Source organism: Ambystoma mexicanum, chromosome 1q, assembly GCF_040938575.1.
Source record: "Ambystoma mexicanum isolate Mex_15411 chromosome 1q, UKY_AmexF1_1, whole genome shotgun sequence".
Lineage (NCBI taxonomy): Eukaryota > Metazoa > Chordata > Amphibia > Caudata > Ambystomatidae > Ambystoma > Ambystoma mexicanum.
Window position 1 is genome coordinate 1,164,132,689 of NC_090922.1, and position 17,747 is coordinate 1,164,150,435.

Consider the following 17,747-nt stretch of genomic DNA (forward strand, 5'->3'; position numbering starts at 1 on the left):
ATGTGCTCATAGCATAGGGCATAAGAGCACAGACATAGCAATTCCCGTTAGATGTTTTCTCTGCCACATTTCTCATGTGTTGATACCATATGTTATTACCCAAGTGTGCTGTCTTATCTAAATATGTGTGTTCTCCCTTTATTATCTTCTTCTGCATTTCTCTTCTTACCACTATTGTATCAGTGCTTGCGCAGTAATCATGAAGTATATCAAGAATAGCTCTCTGCTTGGGGAGAACTACAGGAGTTTCTACCTTAGTGGAAGAAAACAAATGAAGAGCAGTTCCTATGGTGAGGGGACCATAGTAGCCTCTATCTCAACAGGAGCATCCATATAATAGGGAATGGTAAACAGGAGAAACAGAAAGACACAAATTATAGTCGCACATATGCATATTACGAACAAATATATTAATCCCCACCACTTGTGGCATTCTGGAATTGGTTGGGCTTCCTCATTCTCTAAAATCATACCAGCTTCAACATTCCTCATTTTGACTTCAATTGTTTAAGCAGCCTTCTAATTACAGGGCCATTCTTAGGGTCCTGTAGAAAAGTGTGAATATCAACGTCTCTTCTCACAAGAGGAGGATAAGCTTGAAGAATGAATACAAACACAGCAAGCATATAAGTCTGTGAACATTACTATTTGTTAAGACCATAGATGCACCCAAATAGAAACTCGGTGAGAAACAAGTCTGGGAATTGTCCACTTCAAACTCTAGATAAGGCATATTTGTAATACGTCAATACTTTCTAAAGTTCATTTTTTCAAAGATTCCTGTGACTCTCAGCAAGGGTTTTCACTCCTACTATAATATCTATAAGGAGTGTCAAATTGAGTAACAGTCTATATGTAAAATCTTCATCCATTAACCAGTCACTATATCGTGCATCTTCTTCATCATCGATGGAGTCTGCACACACTGATATTCTTCTTCTTGTCTTGCTTCTGAATCAATAGCTGGGGGTGATGCGGTCACACCGGTGTATAACTTCACATCGTTTAAATGAATCCATCCGCGTCTGCCTTGGACTTTTACTGGTGAGGGAGTTATATTTCCAATGCAAAAGGGGCCATTAAATTGTGGCTCATGCCACTTCCTTTTAAACATTTTAATCAGTACTGTATCACCAACAAACAGTTTAGGGGGCCAATAATAGATAGAAAAACCAGGTTGCTAAATGATCTTCATCTGTGTTCTGAGACTGACCCCCCTGATGCTTGAGTTGATCTGAAACGAGAGAGACCCTAGAGGTCACACATATAAAATAATTATGCAGTTCGTCACCTAGCAGTTTTGCAGTACTCTAGGCATCATTTCTACTCCTCGATGGAGGTGTTTGAGGCGTTCTCATTCGCCTTCCTGTTACTAATTCATGGGTTGTGAGGTGGTGGCCTGACCCAGGCTGATTCCTTAGGGCATATAAAGCTAAGGACAAGCAATATAGACATCCATTCTTCAGCGTTAACTTGAGCTTGGTAATGATCCCATCTGTTCAAATACTTCATTGACAAAATGGGGCCCATTATCGGATCTCAGCACTTCGCGCACACCCCATCTTGGAAAGACTTCACATACTAGACACTTTGCTGTGCAAGTGGCATCAGGGTGTATACACAGACCTGCTTTGATCCACCTAGAGAAGGGACACACCACCACTATCAGATACCTGTATCCGTTACGCACCTGCAGCATATCAACATAATCAATATGTAAATACTGAAAAGGACCATTTGTTACGCTCACCTTGTCTCTGCACAGGCATTGAGGCACAGTTGCAGCTGTAACGCTCACCTGATTCCCGTAGAGGCGCCGGTCTTGACTGGGCGTATACCGTATCTTCAAAGATGATGTGTAACACACGGCTGGCTCTTTGGGCTGGACCTCTGTGCGCTGTATGTCTGACTCGAAGGGTAAGATGTCTGGAGATAAAAAATATGGGATTAAGGAACTGGGTTATTGAATGTCTCTCTCTTCTTCCCTTTCTCTTCTCCTGTAGAACCCCAAAGGTTAACGCTCTCACCTTAGGTAAGTGAACGCTGTGCTCTCCATCTGCCTCGGGGCAGGGTGCTGTAACCAGTTTCTTCACTTGATAAGGGGAGCAGGCCTCTTGACTTCAGAGGACTGCTGTCCGTCGTTTACTGCACGAATGGTAAGTTTCGAGTAATTCTAATGTCTTTAAAGTCTTTAGTAATGATGTCTCTTGTTTTGCAGGGTTCCGGCGATGGCGGATGACGGGCTGAAGTGAGTTGAAGATGGAACCCGTGTGATGAATAGAAGCGCCTGGAAGCACGTAAGTAAGCGCTTGTTGCCTGCTTCACGATGCGCTCTAACTGTCTTTTTATTTTGCAGGTACAAGTTCGGAGCGGCTGCAGGGTGCCGGAATACCCACTGGGTTAGATGTGGAAAGGAGTAATGGCACGTGAGTATTAAAGTTCCCCAATGTCTTTAAACGCACCTTGTTTTGTCTTTCAGATGCGGGATGCAGCGCCGAAGGCCTCCGGAGCGTGCGAAGAGTTGGTAAGCTTTTGTCTTTCAGATGCCGGAATGCAGAGTGAAGACCTCCGGAGCGCACGAAGAGTAGGTAAGCCTTTGTCTTTCAGATGCCGGAATGCAGCGCGAGGCGTTGGTGACAGCCGATGGACCAGGTAAGTGAAGAGCTGTCACGGAAGACCGTAATGCTAACCTGTTCTTTCTTGTCTGTATAGGTGTTGCTGAAGACTGGATTCAGGATGGTAAGCCTTTTTCCTTAGGCCCAGGATCAGATGCAGAAGACACGATGAGCGTTCTGCTGCAGAGGATGCAGAATAACGCAAAGCAAGATTCATCCATCGGGTGTGGTTTAAATAGCCTCCTGTAGTGCTTAGGTGTCTCCTTCCACAGCCACGCCTAGGTAAGAAAAGAGTTCCTGCTTTCCAGAAGAGTTCCAGTGTTCTGAATCTAGGGAGTGGCTCCTGCCCCACCCAACAGGAAAAGTAGTTCCAAACAGCAGAGGATCAGAGGCTCAACTGGCAGGCAAGTAAGCAGCATGGTCTGCTGCAGGTAAGTCCACCCAAGCATTATGAGCCCGGCGCTTCCAGCGCTGGGACTGGGCATATTTATGAGCCTGGTGCCACTGGCGCCAGGACTGGGTCCAAAAGGTCCCAATTGGGACTGGTTGGCACTCGGAACCTGGGTTATGGATCTGCTTCCAAGGGAGTTGGGAAAACCCTGACCTTTTGGAAGCAGAGATCATGACAGTACCCCCCCTCAAGGCCCCTCCCAAACCGGGCTTCTCCGGGGGTTTTGGCTTGTCAGGAAATGTTCGGTGAAATCTTTTGATTAGGCGAGGAGCGTGGACATATTCAGCAGGTTCCCAGGATCTCTCTTGGGGGCCGTAGCCTTTCCAGTCAATTAGGTAAAATAGTTTAGATTTGGAGATCTTGGAGTCCAGAATGCTTTTGACTTCAAACTCGAGTTCGCCATCAACTAGGATAGGTTTTGGAGATTTAGTTAGTCGGGTTTGAGGTTGCACGGGTTTTAATAGAGAGAAGACCGGATGTATCTTCATGTGCGGGGGCAAGTCCAACTTGACCGCTACTGGGTTTACTATGGTAGTGATGGAATAGGGACCAAGGTATCTTGGGTTGAATGTGCGTGGCCCTTTTAGAGGTAGATATTTGGTGGATAACCAGACTTGATCCCCTACTTGATATTGAGGGGCTTCCTGCCGATGTTGATCTGCTCCTTTCTTGTATTGTTCTTTAGCCCTTTGAAGGTGAGAAACAGCTTCCTTAAAGGCTTGGGTGATTGTAGAATGCAGGTAGTCTACTGCTGGTGTTTCAAGATCTTGGAGGGGATCCAACTCCGAGGTTCGAGGGTGACTGCCGTACAAAAGAAAAAACGGGGTTTTCCCAGTTCCCGAATGGACAGAGTTATTGTAGGCATATTCGGCTATCCAAAGGATGTCTTTCCAAGTTTTTTCAGTTTGTTGCAGCATGCAGCGTAAATACTGTTCCAGAGTTTGATTGGTCCTCTCGGTTTGTCCGTCGGTCTGAGGGTGGTGACTGGTCGATAGTCTCACATCAATTTGAGCCGACCGACAGCAACTTCGCCAAAAATGAGAAATAAATTGACTACCTCGATCCGAAATTAGAACCGAAGGAAAACCGTGCAGTCGGACGATGTTTTCGAGAAATTCTCGGGCCAGAGTTGCTGCTGTTGGCAAGCCTTTGAGCGGAATGAAATGCGCCATCTTGGAGAATAAGTCCACGATTACTAGAATCGTATTGTATCCGGAGCATGAAGGTAGATCGGTGATGAAGTCCATAGAAAGCGTATGCCAAGGGCGAGGTGGGATGTCAATAGGGCGTAAGAGGCCTGCTGGTCTTTCCTTTTGACTCTTGTTTTGGGCGCATACTCCACAGGACATTATAAAGTCTCTGATATCTTTTTTCCAAGACGGCCACCAGAAGTAGCGCTTGATCTTTTCTGAGGTCTTGGCCATACCGGGATGTCCTTCCATTAAAGAATCGTGATAACAAGAGATTACTTTTTTCTGTAAATCTGTGCTGGGTAGGTATAATCGTTCTTGGAAATACAATAAGTTGTCCTTTACTGCAAAGTCCTTTCCCTGCAGATGCCAATTCTGTATGTCTGCTGGAGTTACAAGTTTCCTGGCTTTATCCTTAACTTCCTCTATGGATTCTGTGGCGATTACACCCAGAATTCTTTGTTCGGGAATGATTGGTACAGGTTTAGGGTTGATCAAGTGTTCTTCCACTCCCATCCGAGAAAGGGCATCAGCTTTACCGTTCTTTGTACCAGGTCGATAGGTAATTATGAAGTCAAACTCGGCAAAGAATAATGCCCAACGGAGTTGTCTAGAGGATTGGGCTTTTGCGGTTTTCAAATATTGCAGGTTTCGGTGATCCGTAATCACAGTAACGGTGTGTCGGGCCCCCAGCAGATAATGCCGCCAAGCCTTAAAGGCAGACTTGATAGCCAGAAGTTCCTTGTCAGTAATCGTGTAATTGATTTCAGGAGGCGAGAATTTGCGGGACCAAAATGCCACGGGATGCAACTGATTGGTTACCGGGTCCTTTTGTGATAAAACTGCCCCCATGGCAAGGCTTGAAGCATCAGTTTCCACGATGTAGGGGAGTTCGGGGCGAGGGTGTTTTAAGATTGGTGCAGAGATAAATTTAGTCTTCAAATCCTGGAAAGCTTGTTCCGCCTCGGTAGACCATTCAAAACGTTTGTTTTTCTTTAACAAGGCAGTGATGGGCTGGACTATTCGAGAGAATTCGGGGATAAACCTGCGGTAAAAGTTAGCGAAGCCTAACATGCTTTGCACACCTTTTACGGAGGATGGTGATGGCCATTTGAGAACTGCATCGACCTTCTTTGAATCCATACGCACTCCGCCAGGTGATAATATGAATCCCAAGAATTCAACTTCAGTCACGTTGAAAACACATTTTTCCAACTTAGCGAAAAGTTTGTGTTGACGCAATCTTTCGAGGACCATTTTCACGTGTTTCCGATGTTCAGATTCCGATGAAGAATAAACGAGGATGTCGTCAATGTAAACAACAACACACACATCTATGAGCTCTCTGAGGACATCGTTCATAAAATATTGAAAGGCGGCCGGGGCATTGCAAAGTCCGAAGGGCATGACCTGATATTCAAATAGCCCATACTTGGTGCGGAAGGCCGTCTTCCATTCATCGCCCTCTTTTACTCGTACCAAGTGGTAAGCTCCTCTAAGATCCAGCTTTGTATATATGCATGCTTTTCTGACTTGGTCCAGGAGTTCAGGGATCAAAGGTAACGGATATCTATTCTTAACGGTGATCTGGTTCAGGGAGCGATAATCTATACAAGTTCTAAGGTCTCCTTCCTTTTTTGGAACGAAGAACAAAGCTGAAGAAGCAGGGGACTTGGAAGGACGAATAAACCCATTTGCCAGGTATTGATCCAGGTATTGTCGAAGGTGAAGGTTCTCAGGCTCGGTGAGGGCATAAATTCTACTACAAGGAGGAGTAGATCCAGGTATCAGGTCTATCTGGCAGTCATAAGACCTATGAGGAGGTAGAGAGTTAGCCTGATCCTTCCGGAAAACATCTTGGTATTCTAGGTATTCGGGAGGTAACTGGGGAGTCTCTGAAGAAATTGCTGCCAGTGCAACACCAGGTGGAGGGTGACAAGTAGAGACACATTCTGGAAACTGGACCGTTCTTGCTCGCCAATCGATCAGAGGATTGTGTTTCTCTAACCAAGGTATTCCTAGAATAATCTGAAACTGAGAGGCCTTGATCACATCGAACACGATCTTCTCATGGTGTCCATCTTGACTTACTAGCGTCACCTCTTGAGTGGTATGCGTTACTGGCCCGGAGGCTATCTCCGTACCATCCACCGTAGTAATGACGTCCTTTACAGCCTTGGGACAAAGAGTTAGATTCATCCTCAAAACCATTTCATGATCCACATAATTGCCGATGGCACCGCTGTCGACGTAAGCTTCAATTGCATGTAATCGATCCGGATTATCAGGGCTAATGAGGACCATAGGTATCACGAAATGCAAGGTCACGGAACTGGTTTTCACGCTCGGCAAGAGGACCTCTATTCTTGTCGGGTGAGGTCGTTTCCCTGCTCAGAGTTTGTAACTTTGGTAACTGCAGCTCCTACTGCCTTCTTGGCAGGTTTCACCGGACAGTCTCGAAGAAAGTGCCCTGAGTTTCCGCAATAGAGGCATAATTGCAACTGTTTTCTCCTTTCCCGCTCCTTTTGTGTTAGAGGACCTTTCAGACCCCCTATTTGCATGGGTTCCCCGGAGTCTACTCCTTTGGAAGGAGTTGGCGGTTTGGAAAATACTCGAGCATCAAACTTGGAACGATCGGCCTTCCTGTTCTGCAGTCTGTGATCTATTTGAACGACTAAGTCTATATAGTCCGAACAATCTTGTGGGGGATTCACTACTTGGGCTAACACATCTTTGAGCTCTCCACGTAGACCTCTATAAAACAGCGTAATCCTTTTTTCCTCAGGCCATTGAGTTTCCACTATCAGTCTGTTGAAAGACGCAATATAAGCCAAAAGGTCTTGATTACCTTGTCGCAACGAAAGAAGCTCATTGTCCAAGGCCTGCCCCTGTGAATGTCTTGCGAACAGTTTTTCCATACTGAGCTGAAAAGCTTGAAAATCATGGAGGACCGGATCATCTTGATTTACTAGAGGGATCGACCAGTCTGCCGCATTGCCACTAAGGTACGAAAGCACAAAAGCTACTTTAGCTTGATCAGTTGGAAAGGCTGCTGGCCGGCATAAGAAATGCAACCGGCACTGATTGATAAATACTGCAAACCTCTTTGGGTCACCAGAAAATCGTTCGGGCGGAGCCAAAGGTACATTCCCAGGTAGGTTGATTTGCACTGGATTCATAGAGGATGTAGAAGGAAGATTTCCCCCAGATGCGGGTAACGGGGTCTGTCCGGCTTGTGACTGTAGCAATTGTCTAGCGAGATCATCTGTTCGCTCCTTGGAAATAATCAGTTCCCTTCTTAGAGCGTTCGTTTCCTGACAGGCTGCATGCACTTCTGCCCTTAGTTCCCCAAGTAACTGGGCTAGCTGGTCGGTATCCGAGGTTTCCATAGCGCCTGGACGGGAGTTTTATGGTAGTCTTTGCGTTCTGTAACGCTCACCTGATTCCCGTAGAGGCGCCCGTCTTGACTGGGCGTATACCGTATCTTCAAAGATGATGTGTAACACACAGCTGGCTCTTTGGGCTGGACCTCTGTGCGCTGTATGTCTGACTCGAAGGGTAAGATGTCTGCAGATAGAAAATATGGGATTAAGGAACTGGTTTATTGAATGTCTCTCTCTTCTTCCCTTTCTCTTCTCCTGTAGAACCCCAAAGGTTAACGCTCTCACCTTAGGTAAGTGAACGCTGTGCTCTCCATCTGCCTCGGGGCAGGGTGCTGTAACCAGTTTCTTCACTGGATAAGGGGAGCAGGCCTCTTGACTTCAGAGGACTGCTGTCCGTCGTTTACTGCACGAACGGTAAGTTTCGAGTAATTCTAATGTCTTTAAAGTCTTTAGTAATGATGTTTCTTGTTTTGCAGGGTTTCGGCGATGGCGGATGATGGGCTGAAGTGAGTTGAAGATGGAGCCCGTGTGATGAATAGAAGCGCCTGGAAGCACGTAAGTAAGCGCTTGTTGCCTGCTTCACGATGCGCTCTAACTGTCTTTTTATTTTGCAGGTACAAGTTCGGAGCGGCTGCAGGGTGCCGGAATACCCACTGGGTTAGATGTGGAAAGGAGTAATGGCACGTGAGTATTAAAGTTCCCCAATGTCTTTAAACGCACCTTGTTTTGTCTTTCAGATGCGGGATGCAGCGCCGAAGGCCTCCGGAGCGTGCAAAGAGTTGGTAAGCTTTTGTCTTTCAGATGCCGGAATGCAGCGCGAGGCGTTGGTGACAGCCGATGGACCAGGTAAGTGAAGAGCTGTCACTGAAGACCGTAATGCTAACCTGTTCTTTCTTGTCTTTATAGGTGTTGCTGAAGACTGGATTCAGGATGGTAAGCCTTTTTCCTTAGGCCCAGGATCAGATGCAGAAGACACGATGAGCGTTCTGCTGCAGAGGATGCAGAATAACGCAAAGCAAGATTCATCCATCGGGTGTGGTTTAAATAGCCTCCTGTAGTGCTTAGGTGTCTCCTTCCACAGCCACGCCTAGGTAAGAAAAGAGTTCCTGCTATCCAGAAGAGTTCCAGTGTTCTGAATCTAGGGAGTGGCTCCTGCCCCACCCAACAGGAAAAGTAGTTCCAAACAGAAGAGGATCAGAGGCTCAACTGGCAGGCAAGTAAGCAGCATGGTCTGCTGCAGGTAAGTCCACCCAAGCATTATGAGCCCGGCGCTTCCAGCGCTGGGACTGGGCATATTTATGAGCCTGGTGCCACTGGCGCCAGGACTGGGTCCAAAAGGTCCCAATTGGGACTGGTTGGCACTCGGAACCTGGGTTATGGATCTGCTTCCAAGGGAGTTGGGAAAACCCTGACCTTTTGGAAGCAGAGATCATGACAGCAGCCTTCCCTGAACTTGAATCACCCCATTCATGCCTCTCCCTCAGTAGAAAATATGTGAGCTGTGGTACGTGGTGATACTGCTCCTGCTTGGAGATAAGAGTGTGTGAGTGCGCCAATCTGTGATTGTTGTACCTTTCAAACCCTTCACCCCAAAGTACAGTTTCTGTGAGCATACGCCGGCCCATAAAGCTCACCTGTGAATTATGGAAGATAAGCTTTCCGTCCTGCTACTTCTGCAGGGGCGCGTCGAATGGGATCTAGTTCCCTGATAAGGATTAGTCTATTCCAGCTGCGACTATGCTTCTCCTTATGATTGGTAAGTCTTTCCTGAGCTCTTGTGATGCTGTTTGTTCTGTTTAATGTCTTCATATCTTGCTCCTATTTATGCCCACAATAATGCCTCTCTTCTGTTTTCTTCCCTTAGTTGGAAATGTGGCCTCAATGCAGCTGTGAGACGTGAGATGTGGCCAGATGGAAGATGGATGCTACCACAATGTTCGACAGCAGGTAAGTGATGGTTTGAGGAAAAGCGCGAAGTATGGTGAAGCACAACCTTAAACTGACTGTTTTTTCGATGTCTAACCTTGTCTTCTGTTTTTCCTTGCAGGCGCTGCTGTCAATGATGGAGCGTGTTGTGCTGCAGTGCGAAGATGAAGATATCAGCGTTCCGGAAAGTGTAAAGATGAATACTTGGTTCACTGAAGAGATGTGCAGGTAAGAACAGCTTCCCCCAGTTGGTAAGTATGCTGGCAGGAAGCAGGATGTCCTGGAAGTAGGATCTTCAAAGGTAAGTCTGACCTCAGGCGACGGTAAGCGTTACGTTGTTTGCAAGTGCAGAATAACACGAATCAGCTGTCTTGAGGATCAGGGCAGCTTATATAGCTGAGATCGGGGACATGCCCATTAGGGCCGGCTTACCAGCCACACCCTGCCACTCCTAGAGAGTGAGCATGTCCAAAGGCAATCAATTAGCATCCACCACACCAAAGAATACACTTGGGGCTGCTTAATGGATGGAATGTTCAAGTCTAATGCATCCTGTTTAATGGATGGAATGTTCAAGGTTAATGCATCTGAAGTGCTATATCCATATAAAAAGCTTTTTGGTGTTAAATGGATGTTCTTGTTTACTTTTGTTCATGATCCTGGCACCAAAGGCACCAGGACAGTGTCCACCCAGGTCTCCTGTGCATACGACCCCTGCATGCCACTATGCAATTTATTTCCAATGGTTTTATGGCTGGCATTTCCCGGGTAACAGGTGGATCAAATACTGATGTCCTCGGATGTCTTCCATGCACAGTGTAGAATGGAGTTTGCCCTGTGCTTGTGTGAACTGAGTTGTTGTATGCATACTCAGCTATCTAGAGTATATTTTTCCAAGAATCCTCGGACTGTTGTAACACACACCTGAGATATTGCTCTAAAGTTTGGTTGGTTCATTCAGTTTGCCCATCAGTTTGAGGGTAATGGCTTATGGACAACTGGAGATCAATTTTGGCAATCATACAACACTTACTCAAAAAGGCAGAAACAAATTGAGTTCCGCGATCAGATACTAATGTTGATTGAAATCCATGCAATCAAACAATTTGCTCTAGGAACACAGAAGCGAGAGTTGATACAGTTGGGAGTCCCTTCAAAGGGATGAAATGGGCCATTTTGGAGAATAAATCCACAACGACTAATATGGTGTTGTATCCATTGCAGGGTGGAAGATCGGTGATGAGTCCATAGACAGGGTATGCCAAGGTGCTGGCAGTACTGTTAGGGGATGTAGTAAGCCAGCAGGGTTCTGTTTCTGAGACTTGTGTTGTGCACAGATACCACATAAATTGGGCGATGTCTTTCGCCAGGTTGTCGACCAGTAGTTTTGTTTGACCTTAGCCTGAGTTTTGGCTATTCCTGGTTGTACTTCCACTAATGAATTGTGGTAATTTGTGATGATTTGCTCTTGCAGTTCTTGGTCTTGGACATATACTCATCCTTGGAAATATGGTAGATTGTCTTTGATGGTGTACTTTTAACAGACATTCCTGTTGTGTTGATTGATCCATCAGGGATTGCAAACTGGTTCTTTGGTCATCCACACATGTGGTGGCAGCTATTCTGGTTTGAATCCTGTCCTCAGGAATTAAGGCCACAGGGTCGGTTGCTATAAACACCTCTTTTTTTTCACTCATGCGTGATAGAGCGTTTGCTTTCCCATTGCGTACTCCAGGTCTATGAGTGATAATAAAATTGTATACCACGAAAAAAAGAGCCCAACAAAGTTGACACAAGCATTGTGTTTTGGTGGTTTTCAAGTATTGCAAGTTACGGTGGTCCGGAAGGTACGATGACAGTGACCGTATGTCTTGCCTAGAGAAGGTAATGTCTCCAGGCCTTGAATGCTGCTTTAATCGCCAGTTATTCCTTATCTGTGATTGCGTAGTTCAACTCGGGGGCTGAAAATTTGCGGGACCAGAATGCCAGAATGCGATGGGGTGTATTTGTCCTGTTTCAGGGTCTCGTTGTGACACTACTGCTCCCATGGCTATTTTTGAAGCATCTGTCTCAACTATGTAAGGTAGGTCTGGTCGTGGGTGTCCAAGGACTGGTGCTGTAGTGAACGCTAGTTTCAACTTCTGGAAGACTTCTTCATCTTCTGTCGACCAATAGAACTTCAGATTTTTCTTTAACAAGGAGGTAATTGGATGTACAATTTGTGGAAACCCAGGTATAAACCGACAGTAAAAGTTGGCGAATCCGAGCACGCTTAGCACTCCTTTTGTGGATGTTGGTGAGGGCCATTGGAGGATTTCATCCACCTTTCATGTATCCATAGGTACGCCTTGTGGTGTGAGCATGAAACCGAGAAACTCGACCTCGGTTACATGGAAAAAACATTTTTCCAACTTGGCATACAATTGGTGTTGTCAAAGCTTCTCTAAGACTGCCCAGACATGGCCTACATGTTCTTCCATGGAATTTGAGTAGATAAGAATGTTGTCAATGTAAACAAGAGTGCAAACGTCCAGTAGTTCACGGAGTACATCATTCATAAATAATTGGAATTCTGTAGGGGCATTGCATAGCCCGACGGGCATGACCTGGTATTCAAAGAGGCTGTACTTCATGCGGAAGGCCATTTTCCACTCATCTCCCTCTTTTACTCTTACAAGATGGTATGCTCCTCTTAAATCCAGTTTTGTGTAGATTTGAGCATGTTTCACTTGGTCCAGGAGCTCTTGTATAAGTGGTAAAGGATATTGATTTTTTACAATGATCAGATTGATGGCTCTATAGTTGATGCAAGTTCTTAAGGGTGAGGAGGCAGGTGACTTGGATGGGCGAATGAAACTGTTTGCCAGGTACTGATCCAGGTAAGATCTAAAATGTTGATTTTCCGGTTCTTTCAGAGAATAAATTTGGCTGCAAGGGATCTGGGCCCCGGGTACAAGATCTATTTGATAATTGTAGGGTCTGTGCGGGGGCAGAACATTGGCTTGCTCTTTTTTGAAGACATCCTGGTAATCTTGGTATTCAAGCAGTAAGAAGCTGATGAGGCCCAACACGATTCCTTTCTTCTGTTTCAAATTGGTGTCATCTTTTTTGTAACATGTGTCGGCACAATCATGAGGAAATGTCAGAACTCGTATTCGCCAGATGATCCTAGGATTGTGGGTCTCCAGCCAGGGCATTCCGAATATCATCTGGAACTGAGGAGCACCAATGAGATCGAAAGTAATGTCCACTTGATGCCCGTCCTGACACAGAAGCTTAACTTTCTCGGTGTATTGTGTCACCGGGCCGGATGATAGCTGAGAACCATCCACAGCAGTGACGTTTTCCGATTTCTGCTTCTGTCGGAGAGGAAGGCCTATTCGGAGAGCCAAATCTTGGTCAATGTAGTTACCCACAGCTCCACAATCAATATATACCTCCAAGGCATGTATGTTTGATGGTTGCTTATGATTCACCAAAAGCACTGGAAGGACTAGATGTGAGGTCTGTACGGATTCCTTTTTGTTGCTCGACAAGCAGACCCCTACACTTGGCGGGCGTTGGCGTTTCCTGAGTTCTGTTCTTCTTCTACATCAGTTTTGTCTGTTGCCCCAACTGTTTTCTTGGGTGGTTTTACCAGGTAGTCACGGAGGAAGTGACCTGCTTGTCCACAATATAAGCAAAGCTGTTGTTGTCTTCTTTTTTCCCTTTCTGCTTTGGTAAGGGGACTTCATAATCCACCAATTTGCATTGGCTTAGACTGTTCATGTGGTTTAGTCTGATTCTCACAAGGTCGTACGTAAACTGACCATCCGTCTGATTGAGCTTGATCCATTTTCCAGTTCTGCATCCTCTGATTGAGTCGCACCGTCAGGTCTATGTAGTCCGCACAACTCTCAGGAGGATTGATCACTTGCGCCAACACATCCTTAAAATCTCCACGTAACCCCCGGTAAAAGAGTATAGTCCTCTTCTCTTCTGGGCTGTGAGATGATTGAAGGTTGCAATATAGGTTAATAGATCTTGACTCCCTTGTCTAAGTGACAACAACTCGTTGTCCAGAGCTTGTCCTTGAGTATGACGGGCAAACAATTTCTCCATCTCAAAGTTCCAGAGTAAAGGGTCATCTGGACTTACCAAAGGTATAGATCAGTCTGCCGCACTACCTCCTAAATACGAGAGTACAAACGCCACTTTGGCTTGGTCATTAGGAAAGGCTCCTGGTCTGCACAAGAAAGGAAGGCGACATTGGTTCATAAATACAGCAAACTTGTTTGGGTCGCCGATGAAGTGTTCGGGAGGGGCTATAGGCACTGCGCTTGGAAGAACCACCTGAACCGGTGTTGATTGTTGTGGTGTGGAAGAATGAGAAGAATGGGTCAATCCAGGCAATGGAACCTGTCCTGCTTGCGCTTGTAGCATTTGTCTTGCCAATTCATCAGTTCTTTCTTGAGTTACAATAAGATCCCTCTGTAATGCATTGGTTTCCTGTCTTGAAGCATATACTTCAGCCCATAATTCCCCTAGTAAGAGGGCTAACTGATCTGTTTCTGAAGTTTCCATAACGCCCAGGCAGAGAGTATTAGAGGGTTTGCGTTCTGTTACGCTCACCTGGTCTCTGTGAAGGCGTTGGGGCATGGTTGCAGCCCTCCCTGAACTTGAATCACCCCTTCAGGCCTCTCCCTCAGTAGAAAAGCTGTGAGTTGTGGTACGTGGTGATACTGCTCCTGCATGGAGATAAGAGTGTGTGAGTGCGTCAATCTGTGATTGTTGTACCTCTCAAACCCTTCACCCCAAAGTACGGTTTCTGTGAGCATACGCCGGCCCAAAAAGCTCACCTGTGAATTATGGAAGATAGGCTCTCGTCCTGCTACTTCTGGCAGGGGTGCATCAAATGGGATCTATTTCCTTCACTGATCCCTGATAAGGATTAGTCCCGTCCAGCTGCGACTATGCTTCTCCTTATGATTGGTAAGTCTTTCTTCAGCTCTTGTGATGCTGTTCGCTCTGTTTAATGTCTTTATATGTTGCTCCTATTTATGCCTGCAATAATGTCTCTCTTCTATTTTCTTCCCTTAGATGGAAATGCGGCCTCAATGCAGCTGTGAGACGCGAGACACGGCCGGATGGAAGATGGATGCTACCGCAATGTTCAACAGCAGGTAAATTATGGTTTAAGGAATAGCGCAAAGTATGGCGAAGCCCAACCTAAAACGGAATGTTTTTTCAATGTCTTACCTTGTCTTCTGTTTTTCCTTGCAGGCGCTGCTGTCAATGATGGAGAATGTCATACAGCTTATATAGCTGAGATCGTGGGCACGCCCATTAGGGCTGGCTTACCAGCCACACCCAGCCACTCTTAAAGAGTGAGCATGTGCAAAGGCAATCCATTAGCAGCGACACCCAAGAATACACTTGGGGCTGCTTAATGGATGGAATGTTCAAGTTTAATGCATCCTGCTTAATGGATGGAATGTTCACGGTCAATGCATCTGAAGTGATATGTCCATAATAAAAGCTTTTTGGTGTTAATGGATGTTCTTGTTTACTTTTGTTCATGAGCCTGGCGCCAAAGGCGCCAGGACACTGTCCACCCAGGTCTCTTGTGCATGCAACCCCTGCATGCCTGTGCCCCTGACTTCATGACCATGACACCATTTGGTCATGGAATAACTCCTCTTATCGTTCTGTTTATGCCCAGCAGTAAACATCTGACACACAATGCCATTCACTACATAAAATGCAACATGTTCTAACAGATTCGGAACACAATCGTTGAAGCAAGACTCTCCCTAGTCTATGCACGGGTTAATGCAGCTGTTCTAGCGCAATCTGTAATAATGCTACTGGCATTACTGGCTTTCCAGTACTATCTTGTCACCATAATGCTTCTGTGGGGAAAAAGAGCACCCCCTTCGTTTCCATAATTCCTGATCTTCCTGCGGTGCACTTCTGAACCCGGAGCACCTTTAGGATGAGGTAACAGTCTACAAGGTGGATGGGGATGCAGAAATTACTCAAACATCAATAATAAAACCGACTCAGGAAGTTGGCAAAAGGACTTGTCTGTTTTAATAACAATTATCTAAAACAGGGAGTTCAATGGACATCAACGATGTTCGGCAGCAAAATCTCTCCAGTTTACATAAAAAAACATGATTATATGGTGAAAACTTGTCATCGCCGACGTCATACTATATGGCAAACTAAGAAAACTAATAGGGGACTATGATTGGGTAACGGGGAACATCTAGGTATACTTTCCATGGGTTTGGGGGTTGTGATTGGGTCTCTACTATCAGGTGGACAACTCTGTCCACCTCTAGTGCAAGTCATTGTGAGCGTCATCAAATACACATCTCATTGGGTCTCCAAACTATAGGGTTGTTTGGTACGTGGCCCTCTATAATTGGTTGGCATGCTTGTACCCTTCTAGAATATTCCACTCAGCAGCATGCAAGCTGGTACCCCAGGTGCTGATGGTCAGACTTGACCATGCCTCCCCACCCAATTATCCCATCATCTATCATCACTCTTGCTGTCTGCCATTAAATTAGGCCTTTGAATTCGGCCTTGCCTCGAATCGCTATGTCTGAGAATAAAAGGCAGTGTGAGCATGTTCTTATCTTCTTGTTTCGGCGTAGCCCACCTAAAGTCTATTTTCATCTGACCATGTGACTGGAGACTACATTTTGAACTCCTTTGTTGTATTTACTGGTATTAAATTAATAAACTCTTGGCATTCATTGTCCTTCCGCCGCACCTTAACAGGAGCTCAGCTCTCGTCTCTTGTTCATTGTATCTTTCCATTCCATGATAGATAACCAGTTTCTTGGCTGCCCCATCCTTGACACTGGGCCAGACCAACCTTCTTGATTCTCCTTCCATCTCCAGCTGTGCTTATTCTACTGCACCACACGTAAAATTCCTTTCATTCACAGGATTTTCAATTTGCTAAAATACGATGTGGAATTTCCTGATTCCTATGCACATATATACCTTGGCGGCACCGCCTGCACTACTCACTACGTATAGCCAGCCTTCAAGAATACTTAATCTACTTGCGTTACTGCATCTGTACATTTAAAAAACAGTTTTCATTTTCTTCTATGCTCTTTACACGTGCAATCTTCATTCCGCACGTGGAGGGTCATTTGATTATTGTTTCGTCATCAGATTCGATATAGTTTATTTACTTTCTTTCTATCATCTCTCTTCAGGTGTGTCACGTTGCTTCAGGTGACATCACCAGTCTCTTCTGTTATCCGTCGTCACATGCTCTTTGGGGAACTTTTCCCAGAGGCTGTCAGTTCTTTGTGGATACATATAGAATGGTCTTCTTAATGAATACCTTGCTTCCAAAGCTGCTCGCGTTATAGGTATCATTACAGGTGTTGCCTTTGTCGCTATTTCTGGTTCCCAACAGACAGGTTAGGGCTGGGACTTCTGGTAGAGGCTTGTGGCTCCTCCTCTCCACTTCCTTGAATCTCCATTAATTCGGTTCTTGACAAGTGATTAAAATCTTCTCGTATTATCATAACTGTGGCTACCTTCTCCTTTACACTCGGAGTATCACAACTTGAAATATCTGGAGAATATGCAACCCTTTTGGCTTCTGCATCTGTGGTTTCATTCCTGCAAGAAATAAAGTCTGTTCACTTAGTATCTGCTGCACATTTAAATATTGCTATGGCTACTGGGAGTTGTAGTGCCTTAATAAGCCTATGCAATAGAGATGTGTGTTGCACTGGAGTGCCGTCCGCTCTGAGGTAGCCCCTCCTTTTCCAATGTGCTAACCCTGCGTGTACAGCTCACAGTTCACATCACGTAGGCAGAGTTACTGTACAGTGTCACTTCCTGCCCTACATGACTTTCGAGAAGCACTAATTCTGATGCTTGTGCTGAGAAATGAGAAGGGAACCTTGCACTTGCTAAAACTTCAAAATCCTCATTTTCTCTATGCCTCACTACAGCTGCGCCAGAATGTCTTTCACCACTTGTTTGATCTATTTTTGACCATCAATAAAGAGAATGTCCCCTCCTGACAAAGCATTTTCTTTCACATGCGGTATATCATCGTAAAAAACTCAACATAATTTGCAGTGCACATCCACATGCTCTCCCTCTGTCACTGGCTCAGCTATAAATAGGGCAGGGTTCAATATTTTACATCTAACAATTT

General features: G+C 45.5%; 1 protein-coding gene across 2 annotated transcripts in view; it reads right to left on the bottom strand.

Annotated features, from left to right (window-relative positions):
* Nucleotides 1-17,747, bottom strand: part of TNNI3K (TNNI3 interacting kinase) — a 3,214,557-nt gene that overhangs the window by 3,140,204 nt on the left and 56,606 nt on the right. The gene's annotated exons all lie outside the window — the stretch shown is intronic.